An 11,993-nucleotide genomic window follows, 5' to 3' on the forward strand; every position below is an offset into this window, starting at 1 on the left:
TGCCCCCCTGGCAAAAATAAAAGTAAGTGTAATGAAATCTTCATCAGTGTGAAAAGGTGTTTCAGCCAGATTTCCCTTCCGATCCATGTTCCCACTACCATAATGTTATTTAGACTATAAAGTTTAGATAGATGGTATTTTTAGTTTCTAGTCTCATTATCTTTTATTTTATAGCCTGAACGTTGTGGTCTCATTATCTGCTAATAGCTAAATCTATCCAAATCATTCTGAATTTAGCTGCTGTTTGTTTCCTCTTTCCCATTTACAATATTCCCCTTTTTGAAATGCACTGAAAAAAAGGATTCTTTTTTCCAAAAGTGAATCTAATATTTATTTTGGCCCTCTCTTGCTTCCTTACTGCTCTGACAATTACTTCTAAGATACTTCATTACATGAATCGAAGACCTTTTAAGACCACAAGAAAGAGACCCCCTCCTTCCTCCTTCTTCTCCACCCCAGACCGTATTCCCACCCAGACTTTGTGCATAATTTGCACATGTAATTATTACAGTTGCCCACATGAACTGTGGTAAGTGCACAAGAAGGTGCATATAATTTATTATTTGAATATATAATTACCCCCATTGCACGTGCAGTCATAACAATTCTGCTTCCTAATTCATTTTAAAAGCATGCAGCTCGGTGCTCTAGGCGTTCTCTGAGTTTGCAGGTAGCTCTTTCATGAATTATAGTTGCAAAACCATTTCTGACTTCTAAGGGCTTGATCGTGCTTTTGAGGTACAGATTTGGGTCAGCAGAAGGGCAGAACCACACCTGCCCTGGGGATCAAGGACATCCCTTGGAGAGAATATATTTTCATCGCTGTGCTTTCCAGATATTTCCTGGTTCCACTCAGACTTTGTCATGCTCGTGTTTCAGTCCCATGCAATATTAAGTGAGGGGATACTTCATGCTGACTAAGAGCTCAATGGCAATAACTATATATGTTGAAGATACAGGGATGCTGATGCATGTGCTTCATTTATTAGATACTGAATGTAGCAGCAAAATGTATAGATGGGCATGGGACTGAATTTCTATTCTTTCTTCCTGATATAAGGGATGTTCAAAGAAAGGGTTTCCCTTTGTAGATATGACATAGAAAGGCCTGGAACACAGAAACCTAATGTAGATTTAGAGTTGGGGTTTTTTTTTGAATTTAGGATTTTACTTCTGTTCTTCAGAAATCACCAGGTTCAAACTTTGGCACTTTTTTTCACAGATAGAAAACTCCACAACTACACCAAATTCCACTTCTAACAGTTTCTTCTTTTTTTTTCATAGTACACTATATACAAGCATTTCTATATTTGTAAAATGGCATGCTTTACAAGGGACAGAAATATAAAATAGCATACTTAGCAGTTTATCCATCTTTTTCTTTTAATGTACATAACATGCTTGACTCTTAAGCCCTGCAGATAAAGTACAATATAGATTCAGGCACAGTAAATCAGCCGAGAGAAGGTGATCATTAAATAGATTAAAATGCATGAAAATTACCTAAATGGAAAACCATTAGATTAAATGAAGCAGTTACAGTATAATATCCTGATGACTCTGAAAACTTTATTTAGATTCTAACTGTACCAATGTTGTGCAAATCACATGATTAAGGAGAACATTGCAAATCTTTTTTCCCCTTCTCTCACATCCCCTCCCTTTTCCTCAAGGGTTTGTAATTTCAATTCCTCTAAGACTTAAAAAACAGTTACCTCAATAAAGGCACTTTCAGACATTCTGCACCAATCTGCATTTTGATGTGGTGCAGCATGAAACCTTATCTCAGTGCGGCATGTTTGCAGAAATAACAATGTTTAAATAATGTCTGAAATGGAGCATAAAAATCTTTTGTAACTAAAATGGACATATTGAGAAATCTTAAGCCTCAGCTCCCATTACTTCTTTGATATTTCCTTTCTGAGGCTGACACTCATACATCATACCCTTTGCAAAGCATTGCTCCCAAGCCCCGTGCATATTTTGATTTAGGTCTCTGTGTTTTATACTTTCTGTATCGTTCCACTGAATGCCAATTTTTGGTCTTAATACCAAAGCTGTTTCAGGAAGTTTCATTAAAAAAAATACTATGCATTATCCTATTTCTGTCTGAACCTCCCAGTGAATCAGCGTTGCTGCTCTATGGCTCTGTACTCTCTGTGTAAGTTTAAGGCTAAAAATGTCAGTGCGACTTTTCCCCCGTAAACTGCAGTGGGGGAATCATGCCACATTCTCAGAAACGTAATGGTCAGTTTCTTTCATCTTTCTGTTGACTCCAGTGGGTTGTTTTGATTGAGCCTTTCCGAATGTCAGTGTATTCCTGTCTTTTCTGGTCACTTGTTACCACTGAAGGAAGAATTTTCTTTCTATAGCATAATATAATCATTGATTTCCTTCACCTTGAGCTACTATAGCAATGGATTAGCTAGAAATTTGGGACTGGAATTATAAAAGATAGGGGTTCATAATTATATACAGGGGAGTCATTTTTGAACATGTACATGCATTGCATTGGCGCCTATATGGGGTCTGGAGTTCAGTAGCTTAGTATAGTAATATTTACACAGTGAGGTCAAGAAAGTCTTGATCCTTACTAATAGTTATTTTTTCCATAACTCATTGTAGTCAGGAGATATATGGTACTGATAGGCATTAATAATAGCTTGGTTTTCTACCAGTCATACCAATCCAATTTTCCAACTGTTAATAAATTAAGCCTTGTTATAACCTGCGAAGTCTTTTATCTGCATGTATCATAGGTATGGAAAAAGGGAAAAAGATAAGGACAAATTGTAATTTACAGTATCAAACCTATACAGGGCACTAAGAGTATAATGCATCTGCATTGCATGACACAAAATGGGGGGCGAAGGAGGACATTCTCCATGGAGCACCTCTCAGACATATGGGTGGGGAAAAAAGGGTGGGCAAGAACAGAAAGTGGGCAGAACCTCAGCTCAGTTCCCGTTCCTCCTCCCACTCACGCCAAGCTGGCATATGTGGGAATGAAGGAAAACCAGGGCCCAAATATAACTCTCATCAGAGTGTGGTTCTCGGTCTGCTCCTGCGAGCGTGGAACTTAATGAAGACGCGTGGAAATTCCATTGGGGAGCACAAAAGTTAAACAGGGATTTTGTCAGAATCAGAGATGGAAGTGAATAAGAAATCACGTTGCTTAATATAAATTCCAATACAGGAGACAAGAATATGAATGGAAAATGTTAGGCCTCAATGGGTAGGTCTGCAAGAATTCCCTGGTAGCTCTGGGACCATTACTCCTGAGCACACCTGCTCTCCTCACTCCCACTCATTTGCCTAAACCCTGAAATGAGACAGTAAACCTGTCCCACTGTCACTCTCAAGCACAAGGCAAGAGTTCAAAAGCAGCTTAAGAAGGGTGCCCTGGAAGCAGCGCGCCGTGGGTGGGTAGGCATACACAGTGACCCAAGCAAGACTTTTGTAACAGAGGACTAAAACCATGGCAGCCTTTCACTCCTGGTCAACATCAGTGAGAGTTGCAAATGTCTACCAGGTCCTCAGCACTTCACCAAGCTTGTGTGTGCAGAAAAGAAATTAAGAATGTGATTTCATAGCTTCACCATTGAGTAATTCATGTGTGTTATTTAAAAGTATTTTACTGTGACATGGAATGGATTAGAAGACTCTGGGAAGTCCCAGAGTAAGCAAATATAAATATATGGCAGAAATGGAAAGAAGACGGGTAATATGAGCTAGACCTGTTGTGGTACAAGAATAAAAAAATACCAGTGATTATACAGTAAGGGGAAGAGTAGGGGAAGCATGAAAAGGATGCTGCAGCAGTAATATTGTTTATTTAACTGTTTACCATCCTTTCTCATATGTATATAAGCCTTGGGGGAGGGTCATTTCTGTCTTGGTTTCCTGAATTTTTGCATGCACCTGATATAACCCACATCTTCCCTGCTGGCTGCATCAGAAATTAAAAGCTATGACTATGCTAGGGGATTTTTTTCAAGCATTTCCCATCATTGTTTTTGCAGGGTCACGCAAGTGGCAGTAATGTTTCGAGATATGGTGTGCATGCGCATTTTGATAGTTTAGATAGACCCACTACATCCTGGACAGTTTCTGAACAGGACTGTAGAATACACTCAAGAACCAAAGGACCGGGGAGAAGAGGAGTGGTCAGGTTCCTATATTGTCCCATAGTGAATCCCAGAACCATCTTGCAGTTGATTCCATTTCCAAAGCAGCTGTGCTCAGTATAGAATAGCAGGGGCAGGACTAGGAGCTACAGCTGTGAGTTGTTATTACAGGGCTGGTGAGCCAGGACAGGCTTTTCTCCCTGCCCTAGGTAGGGTGTGTGAGAGATGGGTTGGGGGGGGGGGGGGAACATAAAGCTGGGAGATAGAGAGTTAATGGGATGGGGTGCATAATGAAATGAGAGGTGGAAAGGAAATGGGGATTAGGGAAGGGCAGTGAAATGAAGGAAGTCAACCACTGAAGGATAAACTAAAAAGAAGTAAAAACAAAACAAACAAAACTTGGGTGGCTCATTTGAGGGGAGTGGGCACACATTAATGGACCATAAGCTGGGTAAAATGGATCAGAGATAAACTTGCCCTAGAGTGGTATAACTTTAAGCTGCCTAAAGTGTGCTTAAAACTAATTTCAGGTGTTAATGTGTGGACAATCCAGGGGTTAAGAGCTCCAGCACCCACCTAAAATTAATATGTAACAAGGCCCTAAGTGGTGGGGTGGACCAGTTCTGACTAGTAAGATTCAGAAATTTAGGATGTACAATGTTTCTAGTGCTCTGTCCTGAACCTCACCTTGTGGCAGCAAGACGTAGAGTGTTGACCAGCCAGATCTTTTCTGCAGTGACCCTGTATAGCATAGGCCAGCACCGAGAGGAATATATACACCAATTCCATTACACATCCACATTGCCACTATGTCCAGGTAACTACCTTGGATACATCTTAGATGAGACTGGTGGATATCCAGAGAAACCAATAATGGAAGAAAAATTGTGGGTGGATATATTAAGTTCCCATTGTTAGAGCACAGATCCACAAGTGGTTTTAAGATTTCTGTCCAGATTTTAATTCAGCCCTCCTGGTTACTTCCTTAGTAGAAAGGAAACAGTCCGTGCTCTCACTTTCAGTATTCCCTGTGTTTGTGTAGAGAGAGATAGTCAGCTGTATTAGTCTGAGGTTAGACAGAAGGGCAGGGTGCCACCTTAGAGACTAACTGGTTCAGAGAGGCATAAACTTTCACAGGGGGCAGCCTACTTCATCACATGCTACGAATGGCTTTGCATGATTTTTTTGTAGGATTTGAGTTTGTTCAACACATTCAGTAGATAGTCCTGTTGGAAAGACCACGGAGATAAAAGTTGTCCTCTCCCAGCAGAAATCTTGTGGAAGACTGTGGTGGATAGCGTTAGGCCATATCAGATCTCCGCAAATAGTCTTGTACTGTACACAGTCTAGGGAACTTGTACACGTGATGATGTCATGATGTACACGTGATGGAGATGTCACTTTATGTGGCCTAATGGCATCACACATTATGTGTATGTGAGTTTTGGGGGGTTTAGATGAGTTTGCATCATTGCAAACTAAATTATACCCCTAAACTACATTGCAAACTAAACTACATTGCAGCTATCTGTCAGCTCATCCCCTGGTCATGGCAGGGGTGAGCAGGCTCCACAGAAAAAAAGGATCGGGCCCCTCGCCAATTTTGTTTTCAGCAGGCGCTTGCTGAAGGCAGTAGTGGTGAGGGGCCCAATCCTAATTTTTTCCCAGAGGGGTCTGCCCACAGCCGGGGGGTGAGCTGTTGGTTGGCCAAGTGGTGGCAGTGCCCCCCCAGGGCCACACAAGTGGGCTGCTAGCAGTCCGGGTGCTGTCCCAATTCAACTCTTCTCTGGGGGGCACCCCGCCTCCCAGCTGTGGGCAGGCTTCCCAAAAAATAAAAATAAAATGGATCAGGCCCCTCACTGTAATGTCACAGGAAAATAAAACCCTAAGTTGAAATGGTGGGTTTCAATTACAAACCTACTGTTTCAATTTAGGGGGCATAGAAGACTAAGCCCCTGTCACGTGTACATTCATCCCTATTCCCTATAGGTTATTTTTACATAATTTATTATAAATCTTCCATTTTTCAGACGCAGTTGCTAACTATGCTCGATATTTTTATCATTACAGAACACCCAATCTCCTTTTAATCAATGCACTATAAAGACCGTGCGGCAGCACTGCATATCTACTCATGCCCTTCAAACTAGAACACCCCATTTAGAAAGAATTAATTTCTTGTCAGTGGGGTAATCATGCCTAATAATTTTTTAGATTTGTTTATACTTTATAGGCACATCTATCAAAACAGTGTCAATAGAACAATTATAGTCTACCCTTATTAGAAGATGCTTATTTATAGTGCATACTTAATATAACTCTTATTCCTTTATTGCAAGAGTTGAAAAATGGTATCTGCAGCTCTGGGAAAACTTACGAAATCTTATGTGTTGAGGAGAGGAGAAGGATTAGTTTATTAAAAATTCAAAAAAATGAACTTTTCCCAGAAGAACTACATACATGGAGAAACAAAAGGAGGTTTCATAACCTAGTGGTGGGTACATACCCTAAGGCTAGTCTTTTGTAAGGTGTAGAAAATTTGCTGTAATACTTGTATAAAACCATGAGAAAGAAGAATAATCACAATAACTTGAACATACTTTTCACAATGCTCCCTAAATTCTTCTGACTCAACTTTCTGTGGGCAATGTTGAGGAAGGAATTTAGTATTGTGAAAAGCCACAAAGAGTGTATAAGGCCTCTCAGGGTTTCTTTCAGATTACGTGCAAAACTTGTTGAATAACACTCGTAATGTATTTTATTCCATCTATATTATTTTCACTGTGAATAATGGGAACCGGGTTACTGAATGGTGACACAGAGGGCTTCTGCCTCAGTGTCTATTTTTCACTTAAAAAGAAACAATTTGGCATTGGAGTAGCTTTTAATATATTCACTAACATAGCAATAGACATAGTGGCAGAGTCTTTGTTGCCATGTAGGTTATTTATTCATTATTTAGTCATTTGCACTCAGGGAGAGGGTGTATAAAATACCATGTTTTTGAGCTGGTAGCATTTTCTGTCCACTAGGAACTTGTGTAAATGACTATGCAAGGTTGAGGACATGGGAAATGTGCATGTTGGCTTGGGGTAGCTAGCAGGGATTAGTATAGCTACTTGGCATTCTTCTTTCCCAGGTTGAATAAAGATCCCCCAAATGAATTGCTTATGATGCATAATGCTCATTATAGGGAACATGTTTATATTCTGAAAGGTTTTTGACATACTTCATGTTCAGGATTGGCTACAATCCCCAGGCTGCTTCCACGTTTGGGAGCAACAGACAGCAGCTACCCACACACTTGGTAGCTTCTTCAGTCTGTATTCCCTGGGCATTGTTCAAGGAGTTTTATTTCATACATCATTTCATAGTCACAGCTGTATAATTATACATCAAATCTATAGACCATAGCATGGCACTGAAGATGCATTCTGCATGCACACTAAACACTGAAAAAATTCAGGTAGAGAAAACAGTATTATTTTCCAGGTTTTTCACTAACGGCAGTTTCTCAGTTCCACTGACATCACATATACTTTCCTAACAACTCCAGACAATTCATCAAGTGAATAATCTATTGATATGGATATGGAGTAGTTTGGGTTTTTTTTAAATGCCACTTGGCCATTCAAAGCTAATACCAAAATATCCAGGCAGGTTACTGTATTTAGAGATGATGCTAACACAGTAATATTCGAGAGTTGTGGCTGTTAGGGTTGGAATACTCCCTCCTGTGGTGCGCAGTTCCTTGAATACATAATAAGCCTTGCCACAGATCGTCATTAGTGAACAGAACCGAGAATGTGCCTGAACAAAAGTGCAACTCCCAGCTACTTGAGCTAATAACTCCTAGAGTTGATCGTAGTAGTAAACTTTTCTCTTCTTTATTCACTAGCTTCTAGAGGGGTGATATGACACTTAGCCAGTGTGTTATACATACCGTGTTATTTGGTAGTTCTGATCTCTGCAACAGCACTTCTGATTTATTTATCACTTCATTAAGTGCAAAAGGAAGCTCCAGGCAGCCTTTGGTATTGTTCAGTACAATGAATTATTTTCTCAGGTTGGCTGCCAGAAGTGAGACATTGTGCTGTTCTTCAAATGTTGCTTTGCTGAGAGCAACTCCTATCGTACTGGACAGAAGCACAACAGCTGTTTCAGAGGCGACTGCACGGCTTCTAACGCAAGTTCACTTGTAACTGAAGAACCTCCACAAGGGGAGCCCACAATGGAGACTATAAACATGGCTATTCATTTTCTCTCTAGGACTTCTTGTTCTACTTGGTGTGTGAGTGAGACTTTTTTTTTTTGTTCGTTTAAGTGTTTGTTTGTTTCCCTGCTCCTCCCATTGGCCATGAAAGCTGAGGAAAGAAGAGACCTGAAATAATCTACAAGTACATGACTTGGATCAAAAGTATTTTTGACTTGGGGAGACCAGCCTGCCAGTATTATTATTTATATCTTTCTTTTTTGTCTTGAAGAGAAGCTATCATTTTCGATGCATTTGGGTATGTGCCTTTGTGCGATAATGTAGATATCTGTTGCACTTTACAGGCATATTAAATAAGCCCTTTCATGAAGAAATAAATTAGGATGAAGGAGGGTTATATAATACGAGTCCTTACTGTTCTAACCCTGTGTTCCTTTGTTTAGGTCAAAATAAGAGAAATGGGGTGAGCAATTAAGCTCAACACAAATCCTTTTATTCCTCCTCCTACCCCATTGAAAAGAGGTATGGACAGTGCTGGTGGGACGCTGACCAAAAGTTAGGTAAAGGCCCGCATACCACGTACCATGAAGCTGCTGGGATTTTGCTAAATGGCAGCATATTTTAAATATATGTATACAACTCCAACTTCTCAAAGATTATAATAGCTGGAAAAATACTTACTTTAACGAAAAGTCATTTTGTTATTTCATTATTTCATTATTATTATAGTCTGGCAGTACCACAGTATTAACCCAAAGCCATTAGATTGTCCCTGGACTCCACGTTATATCTTGTGAAAACAGCTCCCACTGTATAACAATGCTTTCTCTCACAAAGACAGCTCTATAATGGATACAGTGGAGCACAGTGGAACAATATTTTCTATCCAAATAAAATCATAACAGTCCTAATCTTATCAGTCTCAAATAGTAGCAGAAGTCTGCTCCAACTCTTGTCCTCGCTGTCTTGACAATGTCAGTGAAGAAACGCAGTTCATCCTCATCTAGGATATCAGTTGTCATAGTGAACTGACAGTACACAAAGTACTGCAGTATATAATACCAGCTGTACAACTGTAGATGATCTTTAACACATACGTTTTCTTAGGAGGTGAAAGAAAGCAACCTTCTCTTGGAAAAAGAGACAAACTCCTCACCTTACATAATATAGATTTAAAAAACAGCCATTTCCTTGCAACCCCATCTCAAAATCCCATTTGGGTGTTGGTTTTTTTTTTCAGGGTTTTTTTTTTTTTCAAGCACTTATGTTTCTGAAATTATTTTTACAGCATACAAGATCTGGAAAAGGCTCAGGATACCCAAGGGTAGGGGTTTTTTGCTGTGTTTGGCTGGGTGATTTGGGGGTTTTTTTTAAGATCCCTTTTAGTCCTGATTCCACCCAAGCTCCAATACTGGGGTGCTCAAAGTATGTGTCCTGTAGCTTGATCATAGTGATTTAGTGCAGCCAATGAATTTAATACTTCTGGAATGCTAATCAGTTACAATGAACAGGATTGTTTACGCACCCCTGGAGGCAACCACTTAAAAAATCTTTAAAACCCATTCAAATAAGAATCATTAAAACTTTATACTCGGGTGTGCTTTAAAGGATGCGCTTTTAGGAAAAGTATCAACTGAGCCAGGTTTTTCAAGCAAGTTGGATATACAACTACCATAGCTGTACACATGCCTTGGGGTAATTATCAGTGAAAATGGCTAAATTCTGTTAATTGGCACACACCATGTCCCAAGTAGGTATGAAACGACTCTTGCATTCCAGGCACACAACAGTATGTCTAACTTGTCTGCAGTCTTTCATGTTTACCATCATTTATATATGCATATCCATCAATCCATCTTGATTAGAAATGAATTGATGAAGTAACACAAAGTTCAATATTATGATACTGGAGCATGTGGATGAATCAAGGCCAGGGTGAGGATGGTATGAAACCACATTTTAATCAATTATTACCCTGACTTAGCCTGAATCCGAACTGAGACAGTCTTTTTAATTCTGGCTCTGAGTTGAATTAGTTGTATCATAACATAAAACAGAAAGTGACTGATGAGCATGATATCGCGAAGCTGGTTAAATCACTTAATTTTTGTCACATATTGCATTATCCGGTTCTCCGTCACCAGTGCAGCTGCGGCGTTCCATGCTTTTAACGTACAGCAACAGTGCTTTTAACTTGGACTGGTTTCAGATTAAACAAACCACATTAAGAGAGAAAAAAACATCTGCTTAGATTTGTCCTGAATCTAAAAATGGCTGGTGAGGTGCTATAGAAAGTGACGGTTGTAACAAGAGCTTTTGATTTTTATTTTTAACATCACCTTGTCTACAGTTTTTGAAAATAAGAGATCAGAACAAGAGGGAGCTGGGGAGGAGAAGAGGTGGAGCTGAAAAGAAAGAAAGAAAAAAACAACCCAACAACAACAGGGAACTAGGAGGATGGGGGAAGCGAGAATAATTGAAACAGCATAGAGGTGAGAGAGACAAGAAGCAGTCACCGAAGGGGTAGGAGGTATCAAAGTGAACTGAAGGGAACATAAGAATGAGCCGAAATTTTACCTTTTTTGATCTGTGATATCTGTATTTTGTATTTGGCTTAAAATATAGATGGCAGCACAAATTCTATGGGACAAAGAGACTAGAAAAAATGCTACAAATTTATCTTTGAATTTCACTTGGATTTCAAGAACTGGTCTTTTGATGTATTATGATGTTCCCAGAATCCAGTGGCATCTGTACAGTCCTCCGTTGCAGATTCATGACTCTATGTAGTAAAGCTCATGGTTTCAATTATCTTATGACAAATGTTTTGATTTAATTCATAAGGGTAGTGATGTTAGCCTTTATGTTCTGGCGAATTCCAACATGACCTATCTCCCTGATCCTTCCCACATCTATTTAATGTGAGTCTTCTTTCTCTTCTGTCAGTAAACTGTTGTGTACTATGGTAAACCTGATGGAGCCGCTTCATTCCACCCCAGAACTGGCTGCATTTCCAGGATAGTAAAATATGTTCAGATCTTTTGGATTAGATACTAATTAAACACAATAAATTAATTCTACTTTTGTTTAATTGCACTGAAGTTTATTTGCCCAACTCCAGTTAGTGTTAATGTGAGACAAAAGGAAAAAAAAAGGTGTTTTTGACAAATGAAAAAAAGTCAGCTCAAAATGTCTATGTGTTTCCTTTACTCATTAGGTGTTGATACACATGTAAGTGTCTACAAGAAACATAGAAAGGAAAATGTAAGGCAATACACAATTACTTTTGGCTGGGAATAGCAGTACTTATGAGTCAATTTAGACTTTCCATCCAAGAGACTTGGCAACTACAGCAGTGACAGCATTTCCACATATTCTCATGCATTTGTGGCCAGGGTTTGATCCTGAAGGTCCTTGGGCAACATCAGCTCCCTGTAAATGAAAGGTCTGAGTCTTATCAGATCATAGAAAGTGCATTGCGGCTCATAGCACCAGCCTGTAACTTGGTAGCTTTTTTCAAGAATGCAGATGCCTCATTTCAGCATATGTCTGCTTTTATGCATCCCCTCCTACATGTATGGGATGCAGTAAAAATGAATGAGAAAGCTCAGTTCTGAATGTCTTCGGAGTCATGGCTACATTTGGAAAAAATA

The sequence above is a fragment of the Alligator mississippiensis genome, chromosome 10 (genome assembly GCF_030867095.1).
Source record: "Alligator mississippiensis isolate rAllMis1 chromosome 10, rAllMis1, whole genome shotgun sequence".
In the NCBI taxonomy this organism is placed as follows: domain Eukaryota; kingdom Metazoa; phylum Chordata; order Crocodylia; family Alligatoridae; genus Alligator; species Alligator mississippiensis.